Here is a 23,151-nt window from a genome sequence, read left to right as displayed (position 1 = left end):
CTACACCATTTTATCCTGTATACGGGGCCCCCGGGGACCTGAAGCCTATCCCATGAGATTCAGGGCAGGAGGCAGGTTACACCCTGCATAGGGTGCATTCAGGAATGTTGAATCCATTGCATGGACACATTTAGGAATGTCTTTAACATTGCTCAATGTGTCCAAACCACACAATTACTATGTCCTCCACTTTGGCTTTCCTCTTGCTCTCAAACCTCGTAGATTGTAGCTGCAATGGCTACGCCCTCTCCTCAGGGCTTCTCTTTCTCTCAAACGTCGTAGTTCATTGGCTTTTCGAGACTGGAACAGGGCAGCTTGCACCAGGCAGGTTTGCCTCTCAGGGAAAATGAAAAAGGCCATACAAGTCGGCACGTCGTTCAGGGCGCTGAGAAGACACAAACTCGAATCGATCACGGACACTGGATTTGCAAGGCGACAACGCTAACCACTACACAACTGTGCCACACCCTCTGATATTCTGAGTCTGAAACGGATTTAAGCATTTCTTTCCACACTCACCAGTCGGTTGCTCTTTTGGCACGTTGGCTTTTCAAGCCTGGACCAGGGCAAATTGCTCCAGGCAGGTCTGCCTCTCAGTTGTATTGAGACTCTGGAACTGATACAGAATACAGCTGGGGGATTCGTCTTCAACATTCCCAAATCAGTCTTCCGAATAAGGGGGCCATTAATTAGTGGATTATTTTACTCTGGTGTTTTGTGAGCAGAGAAACTATGAGCATGTAGGAACTATTGTGTTAAATCGGAGGTCTAAGGCAGAGCAATTGATGCTGAGGGGAGCAGACTCAAGCCTCGGGACCTGAACGAGTCACGGCAAAGTGCAAAACGTCTCCCCGTCGGGGAATCGAAACCCGGTCTTCCGCGTGACAGGCGGAGATACTGTCCACTATACTAACGAGGAGAAGGTGAAAGCTTCATGCAATTAAGGACCACACTTTGAACGGAACGAAAAATACGCAACCAGGCCAAGGAACTTCGATTAAGCTGTGCACTCTGATTTGCATCGTCTTCATCATTGCCTACACCATTTTATCCTGTATACGGGGCCCCCGGGGACCTGAAGCCTATCCCATGAGATTCAGGGCAGGAGGCAGGTTACACCCTGCATAGGGTGCATTCAGGAATGTTGAATCCATTGCATGGACACATTTAGGAATGTCTTTAACATTGCTCAATGTGTCCAAACCACACAATTACTATGTCCTCCACTTTGGCTTTCCTCTTGCTCTCAAACCTCGTAGATTGTAGCTGCAATGGCTACGCCCTCTCCTCAGGGCTTCTCTTTCTCTCAAACGTCGTAGTTCATTGGCTTTTCGAGACTGGAACAGGGCAGCTTGCACCAGGCAGGTTTGCCTCTCAGGGAAAATGAAAAAGGCCATACAAGTCGGCACGTCGTTCAGGGCGCTGAGAAGACACAAACTCGAATCGATCACGGACACTGGATTTGCAAGGCGACAACGCTAACCACTACACAACTGTGCCACACCCTCTGATATTCTGAGTCTGAAACGGATTTAAGCATTTCTTTCCACACTCACCAGTCGGTTGCTCTTTTGGCACGTTGGCTTTTCAAGCCTGGACCAGGGCAAATTGCTCCAGGCAGGTCTGCCTCTCAGTTGTATTGAGACTCTGGAACTGATACAGAATACAGCTGGGGGATTCGTCTTCAACATTCCCAAATCAGTCTTCCGAATAAGGGGGCCATTAATTAGTGGATTATTTTACTCTGGTGTTTTGTGAGCAGAGAAACTATGAGCATGTAGGAACTATTGTGTTAAATCGGAGGTCTAAGGCAGAGCAATTGATGCTGAGGGGAGCAGACTCAAGCCTCGGGACCTGAACGAGTCACGGCAAAGTGCAAAACATCTCCCCGTCGGGGAATCGAACCCCGGTCTTCCGCGTGACAGGCGGAGATACTGTCCACTATACTAACGAGGAGAAGGTGAAAGCTTCATGCAATTAAGTACCACACTTTGAACGGAACGAAAAATACGCAACCAGGCCAAGGAACTTCGATTAAGCTGTGCACTCTGATTTGCATCGTCTTCATCATTGCCTACACCATTTTATCCTGTATACAGGGCCCCCGGGGACCTGAAGCCTATCCCATGAGATTCAGGGCAGGAGGCAGGTTACACCCTGCATAGGGTGCATTCAGGAATGTTGAATCCATTGCATGGACACATTTAGGAATGTCTTTAACATTCCTCAATGTGTCCAAACCACACAATTACTATGTCCTCCACTTTGGCTTTCCTCTTGCTCTCAAACCTCGTAGATTGTAGCTGCAATGGCTACGCCCTCTCCTCAGGGCTTCTCTTTCTCTCAAACGTCGTAGTTCATTGGCTTTTCGAGACTGGAACAGGGCAGCTTGCACCTGGCAGGTTTGCCTCTCAGGGAAAATGAAAAAGGCCATACAAGTCGGCACGTCGTTCAGGGCGCTGAGAAGACACAAACTCGAATCGATCCCGGACCCTGGATTTGCAAGGCGACAACGCTAACCACTACACAACTGTGCCACACCCTCTGATATTCTGAGTCTGAAACGGATTTAAGCATTTCTTTCCACACTCACCAGTCGGTTGCTCTTTTGGCACGTTGGCTTTTTAAGCCTGGACCAGGGCAAATTGCTCCAGGCAGGTCTGCCTCTCAGTTGTATTGAGACTCTGGAACTGATACAGAATACAGCTGGGGGATTCGTCTTCAACATTCCCAAATCAGTCTTCCGAATAAGGGGGCCATTAATTAGTGGATTATTTTACTCTGGTGTTTTGTGAGCAGAGAAACTATGAGCATGTAGGAACTATTGTGTTAAATCGGAGGTCTAAGGCAGAGCAATTGATGCTGAGGGGAGCAGACACAAGCCTCGGGACCTGAACGAGTCACGGCAAAGTGCAAAACGTCTCCCCGTCGGGGAATCGAACCCCGGTCTTCCGCGTGACAGGCGGAGATACTGTCCACTATACTAACGAGGAGAAGGTGAAAGCTTCATGCAATTAAGGACCACACTTTGAACGGAACGAAAAATACGCAATCAGGCCAAGGAACTTCGATTAAGCTGTGCACTCTGATTTGCATCGTCTTCATCATTGCCTACACCATTTTATCCTGTATACAGGGCCCCCGGGGACCTGAAGCCTATCCCATGAGATTCAGGGCAGGAGGCAGGTTACACCCTGCATAGGGTGCATTCAGGAATGTTGAATCCATTGCATGGACACATTTAGGAATGTCTTTAACATTGCTCAATGTGTCCAAACCACACAATTACTATGTCCTCCACTTTGGCTTTCCTCTTGCTCTCAAACCTCGTAGATTGTAGCTGCAATGGCTACGCCCTCTCCTCAGGGCTTCTCTTTCTCTCAAACGTCGTAGTTCATTGGCTTTTCGAGACTGGAACAGGGCAGCTTGCACCTGGCAGGTTTGCCTCTCAGGGAAAATGAAAAAGGCCATACAAGTCGGCACGTCGTTCAGGGCGCTGAGAAGACACAAACTCGAATCGATCCCGGACCCTGGATTTGCAAGGCGACAACGCTAACCACTACACAACTGTGCCACACCCTCTGATATTCTGAGTCTGAAACGGATTTAAGCATTTCTTTCCACACTCACCAGTCGGTTGCTCTTTTGGCACGTTGGCTTTTCAAGCCTGGACCAGGGCAAATTGCTCCAGGCAGGTCTGCCTCTCAGTTGTATTGAGACTCTGGAACTGATACAGAATACAGCTGGGGGATTCGTCTTCAACATTCCCAAATCAGTCTTCCGAATAAGGGGGCCATTAATTAGTGGATTATTTTACTCTGGTGTTTTGTGAGCAGAGAAACTATGAGCATGTAGGAACTATTGTGTTAAATCGGAGGTCTAAGGCAGAGCAATTGATGCTGAGGGGAGCAGACTCAAGCCTCGGGACCTGAACGAGTCACGGCAAAGTGCAAAACGTCTCCCCGTCGGGGAATCGAACCCCGGTCTTCCGCGTGACAGGCGGAGATACTGTCCACTATACTAACGAGGAGAAGGTGAAAGCTTCATGCAATTAAGGACCACACTTTGAACGGAACGAAAAATACGCAACCAGACCAAGGAACTTCGATTAAGCTGTGCACTCTGATTTGCATCGTCTTCATCATTGCCTACACCATTTTATCCTGTATACAGGGCCCCCGGGGACCTGAAGCCTATCCCATGAGATTCAGGGCAGGAGGCAGGTTACACCCTGCATAGGGTGCATTCAGGAATGTTGAATCCATTGCATGGACACATTTAGGAATGTCTTTAACATTCCTCAATGTGTCCAAACCACACAATTACTATGTCCTCCACTTTGGCTTTCCTCTTGCTCTCAAACCTCGTAGATTGTAGCTGCAATGGCTACGCCCTCTCCTCAGGGCTTCTCTTTCTCTCAAACGTCGTAGTTCATTGGCTTTTCGAGACTGGAACAGGGCAGCTTGCACCAGGCAGGTTTGCCTTTGAGGGAAAATGAAAAAGGCCATACAAGTCGGCACGTCGTTCAGGGCGCTGAGAAGACACAAACTCGAATCGATCACGGACACTGGATTTGCAAGGCGACAACGCTAACCACTACACAACTGTGCCACACCCTCTGATATTCTGAGTCTGAAACGGATTTAAGCATTTCTTTCCACACTCACCAGTCGGTTGCTCTTTTGGCACGTTGGCTTTTCAAGCCTGGACCAGGGCAAATTGCTCCAGGCAGGTCTGCCTCTCAGTTGTATTGAGACTCTGGAACTGATACAGAATACAGCTGGGGGATTCGTCTTCAACATTCCCAAATCAGTCTTCCGAATAAGGGGGCCATTAATTAGTGGATTATTTTACTCTGGTGTTTTGTGAGCAGAGAAACTATGAGCATGTAGGAACTATTGTGTTAAATCGGAGGTCTAAGGCAGAGCAATTGATGCTGAGGGGAGCAGACACAAGCCTCGGGACCTGAACGAGTCACGGCAAAGTGCAAAACGTCTCCCCGTCGGGGAATCGAACCCCGGTCTTCCGCGTGACAGGCGGAGATACTGTCCACTATACTAACGAGGAGAAGGTGAAAGCTTCATGCAATTAAGGACCACACTTTGAACGGAACGAAAAATACGCAACCAGGCCAAGGAACTTCGATTAAGCTGTGCACTCTGATTTGCATTGTCTTCATCATTGCCTACACCATTTTATCCTGTATACAGGGCCCCCGGGGACCTGAAGCCTATCCCATGAGATTCAGGGCAGGAGGCAGGTTACACCCTGCATAGGGTGCATTCAGGAATGTTGAATTCATTGCATGGACACATTTAGGAATGTCTTTAACATTCCTCAATGTTTCCAAACCACACAATTACTATGTCCTCCACTTTGGCTTCCCTCTTGCTCTCAAACCTTGTACAATGTAGCTGCAATGGCTACGCCCTCTCCTCAGGGCTTCTCTTTCTCTCAAACGTCGTAGTTCATTGGCTTTTCGAGACTGGAACAGGGCAGCTTGCATCAGGCAGGTTTGCCTCTCAGGGAAAATGAAAAAGGCCATACATGTCGGCACGTTGTTCAGGGCGCTGAAAAGACACAAACTCGAATCGATCACGGACACTGGATTTGCAAGGCGACAATGCTAACCACTACACAACTGTGCCACACCCTCCGATATTCTGAGTCTGAAATGGATTTAAGCATTTCTTTCCACACTCACCAGTCGGTTGCTCTTTTGGCACGTTGGCTTTTCAAGCCTGGACCAGGGCAAATTGCTCCAGGCAGGTCTGCCTCTCAGTTGTATTGAGACTCTGGAACTGATACAGAATACAGCTGGGGGATTCGTCTTCAACATTCCCAAATTAGTCTTCCGAATAAGGGGGCCACTGATTAGTGGATTATTTTACTCTGGTGTTTTGTGAGCAGAGAAACTATGAGCATGTAGGAACTATTGTGTTGAAATGGAGGTCTAAGGCAGAGCAATTGATGCTGAGGGGAGCAGACACAAGCCTCGGGACCTGAAGGAGTCACGGCAAAGTGCAAAACGTCTCCCCGTCGGGGAATCGAACCCCGGTCTTCCGCGTGACAGGCGGAGACGCTGTCCACTATACTTACCTACTGTATGCGGCTTGACTCACGGTGAGATGCGATGTTAGGCACCGTGAGCTGCCGCAAGTGCCCGCAACGTTCCTTTAACGTTCCGCGAAATTCTGCAAGCTTCCGCAAAGACCGCCAAAAATGTAAACATGTTTAATTTTTCACATGGAAAGATGGAAACGTAATCACAGCGCAAAAACTCGCTCTGAATCCGAGACCGCATAGGTGAGATAGGGGTATAAAGCATTACAATCACTCAGAAAAATGAAAGGATGCAGGGTTTAAAACTCCCATGTTTATTTTCTCATTTAACTAAATCAAATTTCATCATAAAATAAAACGGGTCAAAAGGAAAGTCCATCCAGTCATGAATGATGGTTAATGATCAATGAAAGATTTTTTATTTTGGACATCGGGACGTAGAGCCTAAGTACGAGGCCTGGCAAGTGGAGGTCTGAGCAGGTCAAAAAGCTCCATAATCTGTTGCCTTGGAAGGCGAAATTTTTTTTTTTTAAATATCCACCTCAGGCAAAATATGAAAAGAGCTGAAATTTTCCCTAAAGGAAAGATGTACATGAACCACACGGCTTTGTGGACGGCGCCGTCTTCAGTTAAGCACAACAGCACGCTGTATCGCTCCCAAATTATTTGCCACCTGTTCAATATTAAAAGTGATTGCCAATTTTAATGCATTAGTCACATTATGAAATACGCTAATTAAAATTCACTGTATTAGTTCTGATATTAAATAAAATAAAATTCTTAAACAGCCCTACTGTAGCTATATTCCATCATTAATACGACTTTGATAACGTGCCATAATGTGCTTCCATACGCCGCTGATTTATAAAGACTGTTGCTCAGTGGCGGCGACTAGCGTCTTGAGCTGAAACAACGCTAAGAATGAGTTAAGGTTGGTCCAGACCAACCTTACGAACGTGTGACTTAGCTAAGAGATACTTAGCGTAAGAACGTTTCGGGAAATGCGCCATAACGTTAAGAGAGAGGTTAAGGTACAACTTAAGAACTACTTAGCGATAAGAAGCTTTCGAGAAACCGGGCCCAGATGTGTAATGAGATAAAAATGTAAGTCACTCTGGATAAGAGCGTCTGCCAAATGCCCAAATGTAAACTACACACGACTGGCCCCTGCACTGGGGCCATGATTTTTTTTCCAAAACTAAACTTAAATCTTTTCTTCTCATGTTGACCACATTTTGGTCCTGTTTGTGTTTTGTTCTTCCACTAAATATCCTAGCAACTATGAATTAATACCCTGCATGATCAAGGTAAGTATTCTTTTAAAATTTCTTATACAGTTGAAAAGAAAAAAAAAGGAATTAAGCTAATTTGTTACTAACACTTATATGTACTGTATGTGTTTGCAAGTGTGGCATGTTGCTTTCCCTGCTTAAGACTAACTTAATTTTAATTCATAAAATACAAACAGCAAAGGCCAAACTCTTCCCATCAGTGAGGCAAAGCCTGCACACACACAGTGAATCCACAACCAATTCGTAGATAGCAGTGACATGTGGCAGGGCATACCAACTACAGAACATCACCTGCTTGTGACAGTGCCGGCTTTCTTCAAGATGCACTAAGCAACTTCTACACTTTTCCTCTGAAGCCCAGGTGCTGTGTCTCACCACCATTGATTTCATCATTGAAAAACTTTACGCAGACTTAATCCACGTAAAAGGCACCGGACCAGACAACATTCCTGGCAAAGTGCTCAGAGAATGTGCTGAACAACTGGCAGATGTTCTTACCGACATCTATCAACATCTCGCTGAGCAGAACCATCGTTCCCACATGCTTTAAAACCACCATCTTTGTCCCCATGCTGAAGAAGTCATCAGTGCTCTATCTCAATGACTACCATCCTGTTTCACTCACACCCATCTTCATGAAGTGCTTTGAGCAGATTATCATGAGACACATCAAGACAAGACCCATTTTCTGGTTTGACAATTGTGCCATCTTGGACCCTACAGCGGATAGTGAGGACACCCGAGAAGATCATCAGAAGATCATCAATGTGAACATGTATGAATCAAAATGATAGGACTGTCCCTGATGAGCAAGCTGAGGACAACAGCGACGGTGGGAAGGAAAAACTCCCTAAAATGGTAATAGGAAGAAACATGGAGAGGAACAAGACAATTAAAGACATCTACACCACACGCAGCATCTGCAAAGGCACCAGAATTGTGGCTGATCGGACACACCCAAAACACTCACTCTTCACGCTCCTGCCATTTGCAAAAACAGACACATTAGGGCCCTCACATCCAGACTGTGTACCAGCTTCTTTCCACAAGGGACTGGACTGATACACACTCAGATGAACTCAGTCACCTCAAAACAAATGGAACTTAACTGATAAACACACATACGCAAACACACTGATTAACAACCATACAGAAATCTCACATACCACCTGAAATTTTAGTATTGGATTGTGTCATGTTTGTCATGTTTGCGCACATTTGCATGTGCACTTTATGTTGTCTTTTTTATAGTCCTTAGTTTTTTTGTAAATGTATAGTGTTCATTTGTTTTTGTCTCAGCTAGTCAGCTAATTAGTTGTCTTACTTAGCTAGTTAATTTCTGTTAATTTCTGTCATTAATTTATGTTGTTTGTATGTAGCACCTTGGTTCAGGAGGAATGCGGTTTTGTTTCATCAGAATTCACCAAATGCATAGCAACTATATGTTCAATACACACTTAGCTTGCGGGGGTAATGTCGATTACCTCTCTTCACATGCCATGTTTATGTATGAGCCTCCTATCTGCATCTTAATGCAAAGATTCAAAAATTCTGCATTCACGCAGAAGTATAAACCAGGTTTAAATTTAAATTGAAATGAGACGCTTGTGTGACATCCAGTGATTGTTAAGTGAAAAGTGCAATGATCCCATTGTACTTTAGATAAGGCCTGACATGCCTTGTTATTAATTCATAGTTAGTGTATGTGTACTCTTGTGCAACATGTTAATTTGAATTCGTTGGTATTTATCTTTTAAAATGTTAAGAGTAAGTTACATGTGGACTAAAAAGGATTCATGTTGAAAACTAATTGTGGAAAAGTTAAGGTATTTACCTCTGATCCTCATAAACCAGAGTACTGTGGAATAATTGAAAAAAAAAAAGCTAAATAAATGTTGCTTTACAGGAAATGTAAAATATATGTTCATGTACAGAATCTGTCATACAATTCCTAGTGTAGGTAGTTGTTATAACAAGCACCTTGCATCCAGAAGGACTATCAAAGCTTCTGTTAAAGAAACAAATTCTGAGCAATCAGCAAAAAAAGCATTAACTGCACTACAGTAATCATATGACTAATTCAGATTTTTATTTAATTCCCCATCATTAATAGGTATGGGAATCACCAGGGACCCGTGATATGATATTATTTTTTTGTGATTTTCACAATGTGAAAAGTTCACCATCGGTATTATAGGCACCACCACACAGGACAAGAACCTCAACATTTAACCACATCAAAGTTCAGAGTTAGTGTGACAACACATGAACAAATCCCCCAACCACCCATCTCTTATTATTACCATGTCATGTCAAATACTTATTCACAAGTTAGTTCATAGTATCATGGAAGCCTCTTCCATTTACCTACTGCAATTTCCAAACCACCACCCACTTAAGGTAGTGTAGGTCTATCTTGATTCTAGGAACACAGTACAGGATTGATTTTTAAGTAAAAGGGACATTTCATGAAATTCATATTTCCTTTAACAGTAAATATAGAAGTCACTATGAGTGCAGAAAGACCTTTAAAAGACATCTTTGCAAAATTTCTATTTTACTTTAAAAAGAAATATTCCTTGAGAATTCTTTAAAGGGTCTATGAAAAACCTCTTCTATAAACAAAACCCCTTTGTTGTGGTGTTCTGTATAGCACCTTTTGATTGTCCATAGAGACAAAGAGAGGAAATGCTAGATGCTAGTTTTCTAGATTGAATTGGTACTTTTAAAGAGTGTAAATTTTGTCCCAAAGCAATGTTTTATGTGGATTTTTGATGGCATAGAAAAGATGACTTGAGTATTAGATGTTACTAATACTAATATCTGATGCAGAAAAGCTAGTTCATGCATTCATGACCTCCAGACTGGACTATTGTAATGCATTACTAGGTGGTTGTCCTGCATCCTCAATAAACAAGCTACAGTTAGTCCAAAATGCAGCCGCCAGGGTTCTCACTAGATCCAGAAAATATGATCATATAACACCTATATTATCATCCCTGCACTGGCTACCTGTTCGATTTAGAATTAATTACAAAATAGTACTACTTACATACAAGGCTTTAAATGGTTTAGCTCCCACATACCTAACCAGTCTTTTGATACGCTATAATCCACCACGTCCCTTAAGATCACAAAACTCCGGACTTCTGGTAATTCCCAGAATTTTAAAATCTACAAAAGGGGGCAGGGCATTTTCATATTTGGCTCCAAAGCTTTGGAATAGCCTTCCAGACACTGTTCGGGGAGCAGACACGGTTTCCCAATTCAAAAGTAGACTCAAGACGCATCTCTTTAATCTGGCATACGCGTAACTCATCCCATAGCCTCATACTCCAGTACACCTATCCTGAATGGCAACTACGCTAATTCTCTCCATCTTTTCTGTATTTTTCTACCCATCCCGAGGCATCTGGAGATTGTGCCAGCTTTAGTAGACAAAGGCCAACCCTGCGAGGTTTCTAAGGCATCTTGAGAAGGACCTGCTCCAGCTAGATTCTGCTTTATGATGGCTGGAGCTACCATCCTGCTCCTGTGCTTCCAGTGATCCAGACCCCATCTGCCCTCTGCACCTACTGCTGAACTGAATCTACACAACTTCTGTTATATTGAACTTTCACCTGCACAACACACATGATGTTATTTCTATCTGTTATCACCCAGATGAGGATGGGTTCCCTGTTGAGTCTGGTTCCTCTCAAGGTTTCTTCCTATTGCCATCTCAGGGAGTTTTTCCTTGCCACTGTCGCCGTCACCCTTGGCTTGCTCATCAGAGACATTTCATTCATTTTCATTCATCATTCATTCATCATTCATTTCATTATTATCTAGACACATTTTTCTCACACATACACACTTCCAAATATTTTATTTTCTTTTCTTTTCTAGAAAAAAAAAAAAATCTTTAATTTTTTTTTTGTTTTGTTTTGTTTTTGTGAAGCTGCTTTGAGACAATGACCATTGTTAAAAGCGCTATATAAATAAAATTGAATTGAATTGAATTGAAAGTGCTCTAAAATCTCCTGATAGCTAGCTGCATTGACCCTGCCCTTGATAAAACACAGTGGACCAACACCAGCAGCTGACATGGCACCCCAGACCATCACTGACTGTGGGTACCTGACACTGGACTTCAGGCATTTTGGCATTTCCCTCTCCCCAGTCTTCCTCCAGACTCTGGCACCTTGATTTTCGAATGACATGCAAAATTCACTTTCATCCGAAAAAAGTACTTTGAACCACTGAGCAAAAATCCAGTGCTGCTTCTCTGTAGCCCAGGTCAGGCGCTTCTGCTGCTGTTTCTGGTTCAAAAGTGGCTTGACCTGGGGAATGCAGCACCTATAGGCCATTTCCTGCACACGCCTGTACACGGTGGCTCTGGATGTTTCTACTCCAGACTCAGTCCACTGCTTCCGCAGGTCCCCCAAGGGCTAGAATCGGTCCTTCTCCACAATCTTCCTCAGGGTCCGGTCACCTCTTCTCATTGTGCAGCGTTTTCTGCCGCACTTTTTCCTTCCCACAGACTTCCCACTGAGGTGCCTTGATACAGCACTCTGGGAACAGCCTATTCGTTCAGAAATTTCTTTCTGTGTCTTACCCTCTTGCTTGAGGGTGTCAATGATGGCCTTCTGGACAGCAGTCGGGTCGGCAGTCTTACCCATGATTGCGGTTTTGAGTAATGAACCAGGCTGGGAGTTTTTAAAAGCCTCAGGAATCTTTTGCAGGTGTTTAGAGTTAATTAGTTGATTCAGATGATTAGGTTAATAGCTCGTTTAGAGAACCTTTTCATGATATGCTAATATTTTGAGATAGGAATTTTGGGTTTTCATGAGCTGTATGCCAAAATCATCAATATTAAAATAATTAAAAGGCTTGAACTACTTCAGTTGTGTGTAATGAATCTAAAATATATGAAAGTCTAATGTTTATCAGTACATTACAGAAAATAATGAACTTTATCACAATATGCTAATTTTTTGAGAAGGACCTGTATAATGAAAAGCAAACAGTAGACAGCTCTATTAACTCTGGTGAGGGTTTATAATAGGGTTCTAAGTTGGACATTCACAGCTAGGCATTTAAGTCAGACCAAGTTGGCCAAAAAAAATGGACGCCACTTAATGTCTTCAGACGTTCGCTGGTGTCTAAAAAAATGAATACTGCAATTTTAGAGTAAAAAGAAAAGCTACTTTTTGATGAATTGTCCTATTTGGGATTTTTTATTGTTGTGCATTTAATCTTTTATAATGGTGCCACTGTTGTGCTTTCATTGTGTACTATTGAATCATTTCTCACGAAAACTGTAAAAAAAAGGCACAATCAGTGTATGGATTGAACCAGCAGAATCTTGCCCCTGGTGAGTTCTTACATAAGCCTCCGCTAAGCGTCTCATTCCTCTCGATTGTCATGTAACTGCTATGTAATTGGGCAAAAACCTTTAGTCCTAGCTAGCCATTATTGAGTCCACAGAGAGAAAGAGAAAGAACAAAAGCAAAGGAGAGAGAAAAATGACAGATGGACCAGACATGACTTATACACCAGATTCAGGAACTACCTCTTTCATCCTTTTTCCTGCCCATTCCCAGACAAACTTTAGTGGTATGAAAGAGGTGTCAAGCAGTGTGTTGGACACACACACACACACAAAATGGTCTATGCTGCAGTGGAGGAGAAAGTGGGAAAATTTAGAGTTCATTAATTACATTGCATTTCATTAGCCCTCAGCTTTCACTGATTTCTTGTATCCAGCCGCTGTTAGCAGTCAGCTAGCTAGTATTTTAATATTTTGCACGGAAAAGTAGTGCATCTTTTTTCACACCTTTCACACCAGCTAAAACACCCCATAACTAGTTATTAATTATAAATTAGTTATTAATAAAACAGCTTGAGTTTCGGCCTAGTACATAAGTCATTAAATGTTGATATAGAAAAGTAACAGTGTATTCAAATTGGTACCATTCGGTAAAGGATGTTTGATCCGGTGTACATTGTGATCTAAACAAAAAAAGTATAGTTTAAACAAGTGATAAGTAATTTTTCTTAATTGGTTTTTGTTAATTTAAAGAAAAGGAACAGGCCTTACATTTTTCAGGACTTATATTGTAGCTACATATTCAGATTTCACTTTAGAAATATTGAATTTGTGCAAAGATACCACAATTTTATTTAAAATATAATTCAGAATTGCATCTTAGATAATAATTTGCCAGTCAGAATGATGTCATTTCTGCTTTTTGTAAGAGACTGGATGGTGCTATATTCAAGTTTTGTTAGAACAAGCTAGGCAGCTAACTCGTAAAGTGATTAATATTTTCTTTTTCAAACAGCAAATTGTATAATCAGTGTTTCAGATTTAACAAATGAAAAAGTCTGTATATTGATTATTCTAAAGCTAATACTTTACTAATACTTTACTTATTTGCAGTATAACCCATTTAAAGGTAGCTTTACTTGGTTTATTTCTAATGTGAGGGCTGCCATGTTAATATGAAGACATTCCTTAAACAGGGAAAAACCTAGATTTTTTTTTTTTTTGGTTCATTTGGTTGTTTTTTTGGTTCTTAGAAAGATATGTGCATTTTTGTACATTTCCTATGTGTTAAGAAAACATGCCTGTGTTTACAAAAATTATAAAAGCTTATTTTAAAGTTAATAATAATGAATAATTCATAATAAATAAAAAGAAAATTAATTTCTTTTTTCCACACATCACTGAACTGAAACATACCGAACAATGCACAATCCACACACAATCATGACTTTTGCATATTGTTAGACACCTACTATTCAGTCTATTGCCAGACATCATCTTATGCTACAGGCTACAGTGGAACCTTGGATTATAAACATAATTTGTTCTGGAAGTGGGCCTTGTATTCCAAAACACTAATCTAATTTTCCCATAAGAAATAATGGAATCTCAAATTATTCGTTCCACAACCCAAAAAAATAAATACATAAAAATAATTAATACAAAATATAAAATAAAAATAAAACAAATGAACCTGCATTTTACCTTAAAAAAAATTAAAAATAAATCCCGACGGATAAGTGTTTCCGTTTGTGCATGCAGGCGCTGTGTGTGTGTGTGTGTGTGTGTGTGTGTGTGTGTGTGTGTGTGTAACATCGCTAATGACACTCGTGTGAGCGCATACTAACAGAATCAATGCTGTAAAGTAAAAATTACACAAATTAACCTGCACTTTACCTTTGAAAAGAATCACAACAGAGCAGTGTTTCTGTGTAGAGCAGAGAAAAAGTGTGTGTGTGTGTGTGTGTGTGTGTGTGTGTGTGCGTGCGTGCGTGCGTGCGTGCGTGTGTGTGTGTGAAAGCGAAAGTAGCAGGGGTCTGTGTGTCTGTAGGCAGGCAAAGAGCAGGCTAAGCCTTGAGCAGAGAGAGCAAATGGATCTTTAACATCTCTAATGAGACTTGCTTTTGCTTTACCATGCCCGCTGCACACAGATGCATACAGACACAAAATAAAATATGTTTTACACACACACACGTGATCAGTGATAGTAAACACACGGGTGCACGGATGTTGATTATACCAGAGATCTAGCAGGGGAGACGATCACCCACAATTCCGCAGCGCGAGAGAGAAAAAACATTGGCTCAGTCGTGATCACGTGATGATTGGCGTTCAAAACAAGAAGCGCATCCGTGATACATGATACTCAGTACTCGCAAACCAAGACTTGCTTGTTTTTCAAGTAAAAAAATAAATAAATCTTTGCTCGTCTTGTGGAACATTCGCAAATCGCGTTACTCGCAATCCGAGGTTTCACTGTATTTGGCAACACCAATTAGAATACTCTGGACAGTGGGAGACCAAGAATGGGGAGACCACGAAACAGACCCAAAGTAAGAGTCAAACCCTCATCACTGGAGGTGTAAGGCCACAGCACTAACAACCACACCACTGTGCCACTGAGACATGCCCAAAAACCAGGTTAAACTTTTAATAATAATTTCTTATGCTGCTGTCTCAGCATTTTGAGGTCAGAAAGTAATGGGATGTTTATGTTTTGACATTCAATTTAATATAATTCAGTTGATGTTTTGCCTTTGTCATTGTTATAAATAACAGAGTATAAATAACATTAAGATATCATTAAAGCATCATCTTTCCTGGCATGTAATAACGTGCAACCATAGTACAGCAGCGCAGTAGCCATAAGGGCTATGTAGAAGAAAAAAAAAAATGAAAAAAATGAATATTAAGGGAGATGGGGGCACAAACCAAAAAAGTGTGTTTGTGTGTGCTGCAGCAATGCAAAGTCCAGTTCACAGTTATTGTAACAGTGATGTAAAATATGTAAGAGTAGTTGAGTGCAAGAGCAAAGAGGGGGATAACTGCTTGTTTACCAGCCTTACAGTTGTTGGAAAAAACACGTATGGACACGTAGAAGGTACTGTACATGGGCAGTAGATGGAATAGGTGATGTGCAGGATGATTCTAATCACATAGGATGCAGTGCATTCTTCGAAGGCAGTGTGTGGTGTAAATGGTGCTAACCTCTAGAAGACTAGTCCAGGTGATTTTCCCTGCAGTTTTCACCACCCGCTGCAGTGCTTGATGTTCCGCCTTAGTGGAGCTGGAAAACCACAACAAAAGTCCATATGTCAGCACACTCTCTATAGTGCAACGGTAAATGTTCAAATGTTCATGAGATGCTTATGCATAGCATTTGTGGTTGGCCATTTCACTTTAACAAGAACACAAAACACCATTTTATTTTGTCTCTGGCCTTTTTTTTAATAGTCTCATATTCACCATGTGCCTCCATAATTGTATAAACATAAACATTGCCGTGCATCAACATTGTGTTAAATGCAAAACAACGTATTTACATAAACAAAGTATAAGATTATGCCAATGCATAATTCCAGCCCCAAAACTTTCACTTTGTAACTTTTCATTAATGTTTAACTGTCATCTTGCCTGGTCTCGGAAAAAGTACATAATTACATGAGTGCGGAGTTTGCATGTTAGCTTAATCTACATGCCAAACAGGCTTATCTGAACATTTTTGGACTGTAGCAGGAAACCAGTGTAACTGGAGGAAACCCATTTAGCACGGAAAAAACATGCGAATTCCACAAACACAGGCCTGAGGCAGACACTAAAGGTTAGAGGCCCCAGTGCTAACATTTACCCAGCAGTGCCACGTGTCATAATTACAATGTAAAAAAATATATAGTCGCAAGCAATGATAAGTGGGCCCAAGCATCTTAAGCCATCACCTCCCGGGTGCACCACACAACCTGTGTGTTTTTTGAGCATGTTAAGTATGGTTGGGTACCGAAAAACCGGTGGCAATATGGCACCGGCACCTATATAACCGGTATGTAACGGACCGAAACAGAACGCAAATTTCAGTGCCTCATTACGGTGCCACTTAAATGCCTGAACTGTCGATTGAATGACGCAGTTGTAATAAGCATCAGATTCATCAACACACATGATCGCTAGTAAAATTTAAATACTGCATTCATGGGGTGTCAGAAATGATTGGAAAAATAAATTATTTCCTTAGCTTTGATAATACAAATCCAAAACATTGCAGCAGTAATGTTACTGTCCATTAAACGTTTATTAGATTAGATTAAAAAATTAAAAGCACAAATCATCAGAAAATGAAAAACCATCCGAGATGCGCGTGAATGCAGCAACTAACGTTACACTTGCTCTGACGGCAGCAGGTAGTCTACCGCTATCTTAGCTTGCTAAATTAAACAACTTTCGTTAAAATGCCTAAAACTAAACGGTCGAAAGTGTGTCTATATTTCACAAGAAAGGATGAAAATGAAAGTCAGGTATGTTAAAGCAAAACAAAAGTGATATACTAATCATTTTGCATAGTCAGTTTAATAATGTTAGTCTTTAAAATAATCTCTGTAATATCGACAAAGTTCAATGTTCATTTGGCATATGCTATTTTACATTCTTTATGTAGTTTTTATATATACTGTTAAAAACTAAGCTAAAGTAATGTTAAGAATACATTAAAATATTGCCTTGATTTTCAGCAAACATTAAAATTCTGTAATTATTATAAAAAGCAGCAAGGTTTTAAAAATAACATAGTGACTAAGCAAATATGGTGTGTGCATCTCTGATTAAGTGTGAGTCACACACCTCAAGGTTGATTATAAGCATCACATGAGAGCAGTGGAGTGGACATACTATTATAGCGGTCATTCAGACTCATTTACAAATATCATGCTGTGCCTCAATCAAATTCAGTCCTGGTCTCAAGTGGCTTGCAGCCATTTTCAAAATAATTTCCTTTTTTAAAACACAAAACACTTTTAAGAATTGTTTTTTCCCTACAAAAAAATTGTTTTAATATTATTATTAGAGTTACAAAAGATTTTGTCACAGCATGATTATCTTTATGTAAATGGCAAACTTTAGGGATGGGACAATATGTTTTTATTTTCTTTCTACACAATTCCATACACAATGTGGTATTTCAAACATTAAAACCATTTTAATATGACACAAGTAATAGTGCAGTGACAATGTATTACACAGAATCCATCCATCCATCTAGGAACCATCCATCTAGTCCAATGGTGACCATTGTATTTATTTCCATTTTGTATGACTGTAGTAGAACCTCTGGTCAATATTCACATGCATACTCACTACGGGCAATTTGGGGACGCCAGTTACCCTAATCTGCCTAACTTCGGATTGTGGGAGGAAACCAGAGAACCCAGAGGAAACCCACCAAGCACAGGGAAAAGATGCAAACTCCATGCACACAGACCCGATGCGGGAATAATATATTGTTTGGTGTGCCTTATTTTTTCTTTTCCCTTTTCTAATACAGGTTTGATTGAATATGTAAAAAAAAAAACATCCAAATATGCAGCAATATACTAATCATATTTTCAAAAGATCTTATAGAAACTATTTGAATTAGGATATAATTGCACACCTTAAATTATTAACCCATTATAGACAAACTTTTCCCAAGAAATCTTCCCATTATGTTTATATTTTTCTATCTACCTCATTATCTGACTCCCTACGTCATCTGTACCAAGTGATTCTATTTTTTTTCCCATTATAATTCATTTTTCTTTCTTAATTTCATTACTTTCCATTATCTTTACACTTCTTTTGCTTAGTTTATAAAAAAATATTAGGGTGGCACTTAATTTTACTACACATTCCTGGTTTATTTTACAGTTCTCAAGAGAAAGACCATGGGTAAGCACTCTTTCCCAATGTATTGTACTTATGTATTTTATTTTAATCCTATAGCTGATTGTATTTGCCCTAGCGCTCATTGCATCCCTCTGGACGACTCGGACAGCATGGGCAGTATGGATTACACTTTCTACAGGAGGAAGGGCTTACGTATTTCAGGATGGATGACTCCACTCCTGGTCCTTCGAAGAGACTTCGTCTGGAGGTAAACAGCCCTTCTACTCAGGCCTTCAGGCCTGTACAGCCAGAGTCTGGCACTCCAGCTCCTTCTGTTCTAAGGCCCGTTTTTCATGTATGTGTTGCCACTCAGACTGATATTAAAGTGTTTTTTTAGTTTGTGTATTAACAAGAGTGCAACTGTTGGTACCCAAATGGATTTTCCTCCAGCACCAATTCTGAACCGCGGCATTTCTGCTTTTGTCCCCCTTACTGATCTTCCTGTCGGTATTGTTCTGGCTCAGAGAAGGTTGATGTTTGATATGTGATTTCTCATCCATTTTATTTTGCTATTGATGCTTACCCAGGCCCCCTACTTTTATGTTGGGCCTTATACTTCGCATTTTTATATCGAATTTTTTTTATGTATCTCCTTGTTTATCATTATGTAGCTGTAAATGCTGTTTTATGTTGTCTCTACTTCTTATTAAACTTAGTATTAATAAAACTGATCATGCGTCTTTTGGTTATTTGTCTATATTCTTACTTATGAACCCATTATGTTTTATGCCCTGTCATACACTATCTGCTTTTCTTATCTCACCTCTAAGTGAACCCAGTATGTTTTATGACTTGTCATACGTTCTACTTACTTCTATATTATTTCACTAAGATTAATATTATGTTGATTAATTTTATCATATTGTTACATTGCTGCATACACAAGTATGTTTTACAAAAATATGCTTACAAGCTCATCAGATCTATGAATCAGATGCCACAGTTTGGTGCCAACACAATAAATATGCATCATAGAGGAGGCATAATGATCAGTTGGATCAGTTTAACCAAATACTCAAGCACAATGGCAATATAGGCAGGGACATAAATACAATAAAAGACAACTATGTGACTATTTATAGCACAGAAAACTGAAAAAAGATCAAAAACATCAGAAGGAATTCTAGTGCAGCTAAACATCTGTTTAAACAATGTCTGATCAAGTTACATTCTTGGTACACTTAATTTATAACAGGGTTTAAAAATCTTCATCAGAGAACAAGATGAACACAGCAGTTTCCGGCATAGAGCATGTGTATCTCATGCGTCCTTTACACAAAGCACTCGTTCTGCTCTTGACTGATGTGTCATTATCTTGCTAAAAAATCTGACAGGAAGTCTACTTTAACTTGAACAAGCACTGTTTTAATTGTAGTGAGCATGCCAGCACCTTAGAACACAAAACACACCAAATAGCCTAAAACAGCAGACAACCACAATTCAATCCAATTCATTTAAATTTAATTTAGTGCCTAACAATTATCATTGTCATGAAGCAGCTTTACAGAACCAATAGAAAATTATGTAAATGTGTATGAAATGTGAGAAAATGTGTATTAATGAAACTGATCAGATTGTCCAAGCCAAGGGTGACAGTGGCAAGGAACCAGACTCAACAGGGAACCCATCCTCATTTTAGTGATAACGTATAGCAGGGACTGTTTTGCAGTTATATGGAGTCAAGTTCGTTACTGGAGGCGTTCGTTAAATTCCAGTCCTAAACTAGTCCTCAGAAACAGCTATCTGCATCAACAAAGGCCAGGACCGTCTTCATGGTAAGGTGGAACCATCCCCAATCACCACATGCATCCCAAGCAGACCACATGTAACGAGATCTCCAACGAGAATTAGGGCACCACAACAAGTCAGACAGGTCCCGAGGGGTCTGGATTACTCCCAGCTCAGGAACAGCAAGTGTAGCTCCACAAAGAGAGACAAGGAGTGATTACAGTTAGGTAAGATCACAGTCACATAATGTATAGGGTGAATATTAAGTATAGGGTGAAAGCAGGGACTCCGGTAGGACTAGCTATGACAGCGTAACTAAAAGGGGAGAGCCAGAAGAAAACACAGATGAGGACTCCCTGGAATGTAAAGCCAGTTACTTCACATCAACAAACCTGACTGATGACAATGAGTTCCACTCCTTTCAGCCAATAATAAAAAAATCTGAGGATATCATGTGCAGAGAGTGAACCTTCCAAAACCACTGCATACAAATAAAAATATTTTTACAGGACACATCAGTGTAACAAATAGAACAACTATAGCCCACCAAAAGACTATAGTTGACTGAAGAAAATTAGGTTAGAGCAACACATTCATGAAGTCGCCACACGAAAGCCTTTAATTCTCGATCAGTGTTGGTTTTAAGTTTGTGCTGGTCATCAGTCGTTTTTAAAGCAAAGACTTCAGAGATTCTTGTACTCATCTGATTCTTGACATGTGAGAGCACCTCTTCAGTTTAATAGCAGCACCACAGTGATTACAGCAGATGTTAGCACTTGAGTGGAATCTGCTTTTGGCTAATTAAGAGCTGTACTGCTGTCTATGTCTTTTTGTAACTCTTTCTGTTTTTCTATCTGTATATGCCTTCATACTATCTATACTATCTACAGTATGGATGGACATACCTTACTCTCTGTCAGCTGGGAAATACTCTGTTTACATAATACACTCTCATAATTGGCATTATTAGTAGTAAAATAATTCACTGTAGTTTCTTATTTAGAAATTTAACTCCTTTGTTCATGAACCACACTTAAGGGAAAAGAAGACAATATGGAATTCTTATTTATAAATGTTTTATGTTTATAATTGCTTTATGTAGTAATATTTTTATCTGCACATTAACATGTGTAATAACTTTGAAACACCCTGCACAATTAATTGTGTGAATATTGTATGTTAAGATGGTGATTAAATTAATTAACAACACACATACAGACACACACTCTCTGCCCAACACAGAAAGTCTGCTCTGTCGCGGTTCTTTTCAAAGGTAAAGTGCCGGTTTATTTATTTATTTATTTATTTTTCACGTTACAGCAGTGATTCTGTTAGTATGTGTCACTAGCGATGTTCCTTGCTAATTTTTCTGATAAAACGGTCTCTCCGTTAATGTGTGTGTGTGTGTGTGTGTGTGTGGGTGTGTGTGTGTGTGTGTGATGTGCGTGCACGAACGGAAACAGTTATCTGTCAGGATTTATTTTTACTTTTTTTAAAGGTGCAGGTTCATTTGTTATATTTTTTTACTTTATATTTTGTATTAATTATTTTTATGAATATATTTCTCGAATAATTTGAGTTTCCATTATTTCTTATAAGAAAAATTAACTTTGGTTCACGAGTGTTTTGGAATACGAGCCCGCCTCCAGAACTAATTATTCTCGTAATTCAAGGTTTCACAGTATATACACTACTGTTCAAAAGTTTGGGGTCACTTTCTAACTTCATGATCGTTCCTGATTTTTTATTTCTTTCTACATTGTAAAGGAATGCTGAAGGCGTCCAATAAATGCATTAATCTCCTTTCAACAGTTAATGGTGAGATGTGTTTGCTACTTATGCCCTGTAAAGACTTCATAACGCCTCTAATCTGAGGTGCTGTTAATTGGTCATTTTTCAGGCTGATAACTCTAAATGAACTTCTCGTCTGCGACAGAGGTAGGTTTTGGTCTCGCCCTCCTGGGATGGCCTTCATGAGAGCCAGTTTCATTATAGTATTTGACGGATTTTACAAATGCACTTGACGACAAGTTCTTGCAAGAACTATTACAGAAAGGCTGACCTTTGTGTCTTAAAATAACAATTACCTGTTTTTTTGTTTTTACATAATTACCTAATTCCATATGTGTTAGTGTTGAAATCCCCAGTATTGTTGTAGAATGTAGAAAATAAATCACTAAACAAAAATAAAGAAATTTGCAAGTGACCCCAAACTTTTGAACGGTAGTGTGTGTGTATATACTGTATATATATATATATATATATATATATATATATACACACATGTTATATATATATATATATATATATATATATATATATATACACATATATATATATATAAATACATATATATATATATATATATATATATATACACATTATATATATATACACATTATATATATATATATATATATATATATATATATATATATATATACACACACACACACACCCACACACACCGCATTTCAAATTATTATGCAAATTGAATTTAAGTGTCATAAACATTAAATGTTTAGTTTTTGAATTAAACTCATGGATGGTATTGTGTCTCAGGGATGAAATGATTCTCAGACAGGTTTGATAATTAGTTTGCCAGATAAGCCCAATTAAAGGAAAAGTACTGAAGAAGGTTGTTCCACATTATTAAGCAGGACACAGATTTCAAGCAATATTGGAAAGAAAAAGGATCTCTGCTGCCGAAAGCATCAAATATTGTAATGCCTTGGACAAGGTAAAAACACATTAGATATTTCATGAAAACTTAAGCGTGATTATCGTATTGTGAAGACATTTGTGGCTGATTCAGCCACAAACAGGTTTGTGTGGATAAAGGCAGAA

The 23,151-nt window shown here is 40.1% G+C and overlaps 4 non-coding genes across 4 annotated transcripts; all 4 read right to left on the bottom strand.

Annotated features, from left to right (window-relative positions):
- Positions 1-1,884: 1,884 nt before the first annotated feature.
- Positions 1,885-1,956, bottom strand: trnad-guc (transfer RNA aspartic acid (anticodon GUC)). Its single transcript has one exon. It is a non-coding gene; the product is annotated as a tRNA-Asp (tRNA).
- Positions 1,957-2,921: 965 nt separating this feature from the next.
- trnad-guc (transfer RNA aspartic acid (anticodon GUC)) lies at positions 2,922-2,993 on the bottom strand. The gene has a single exon. It is a non-coding gene; the product is annotated as a tRNA-Asp (tRNA).
- Positions 2,994-3,958: 965 nt separating this feature from the next.
- trnad-guc (transfer RNA aspartic acid (anticodon GUC)) lies at positions 3,959-4,030 on the bottom strand. Its single transcript has one exon. It is a non-coding gene; the product is annotated as a tRNA-Asp (tRNA).
- Positions 4,031-4,995: 965 nt separating this feature from the next.
- trnad-guc (transfer RNA aspartic acid (anticodon GUC)) lies at positions 4,996-5,067 on the bottom strand. Its single transcript has one exon. It is a non-coding gene; the product is annotated as a tRNA-Asp (tRNA).
- Positions 5,068-23,151: the final 18,084 nt, after the last annotated feature.

The sequence above is a fragment of the Clarias gariepinus genome, chromosome 8, assembly GCF_024256425.1.
Source record: "Clarias gariepinus isolate MV-2021 ecotype Netherlands chromosome 8, CGAR_prim_01v2, whole genome shotgun sequence".
NCBI lineage: Eukaryota > Metazoa > Chordata > Actinopteri > Siluriformes > Clariidae > Clarias > Clarias gariepinus.
Note: the sequence above shows the minus strand (reverse complement) of the source record. Positions and strands in the feature narration are given on the sequence as shown.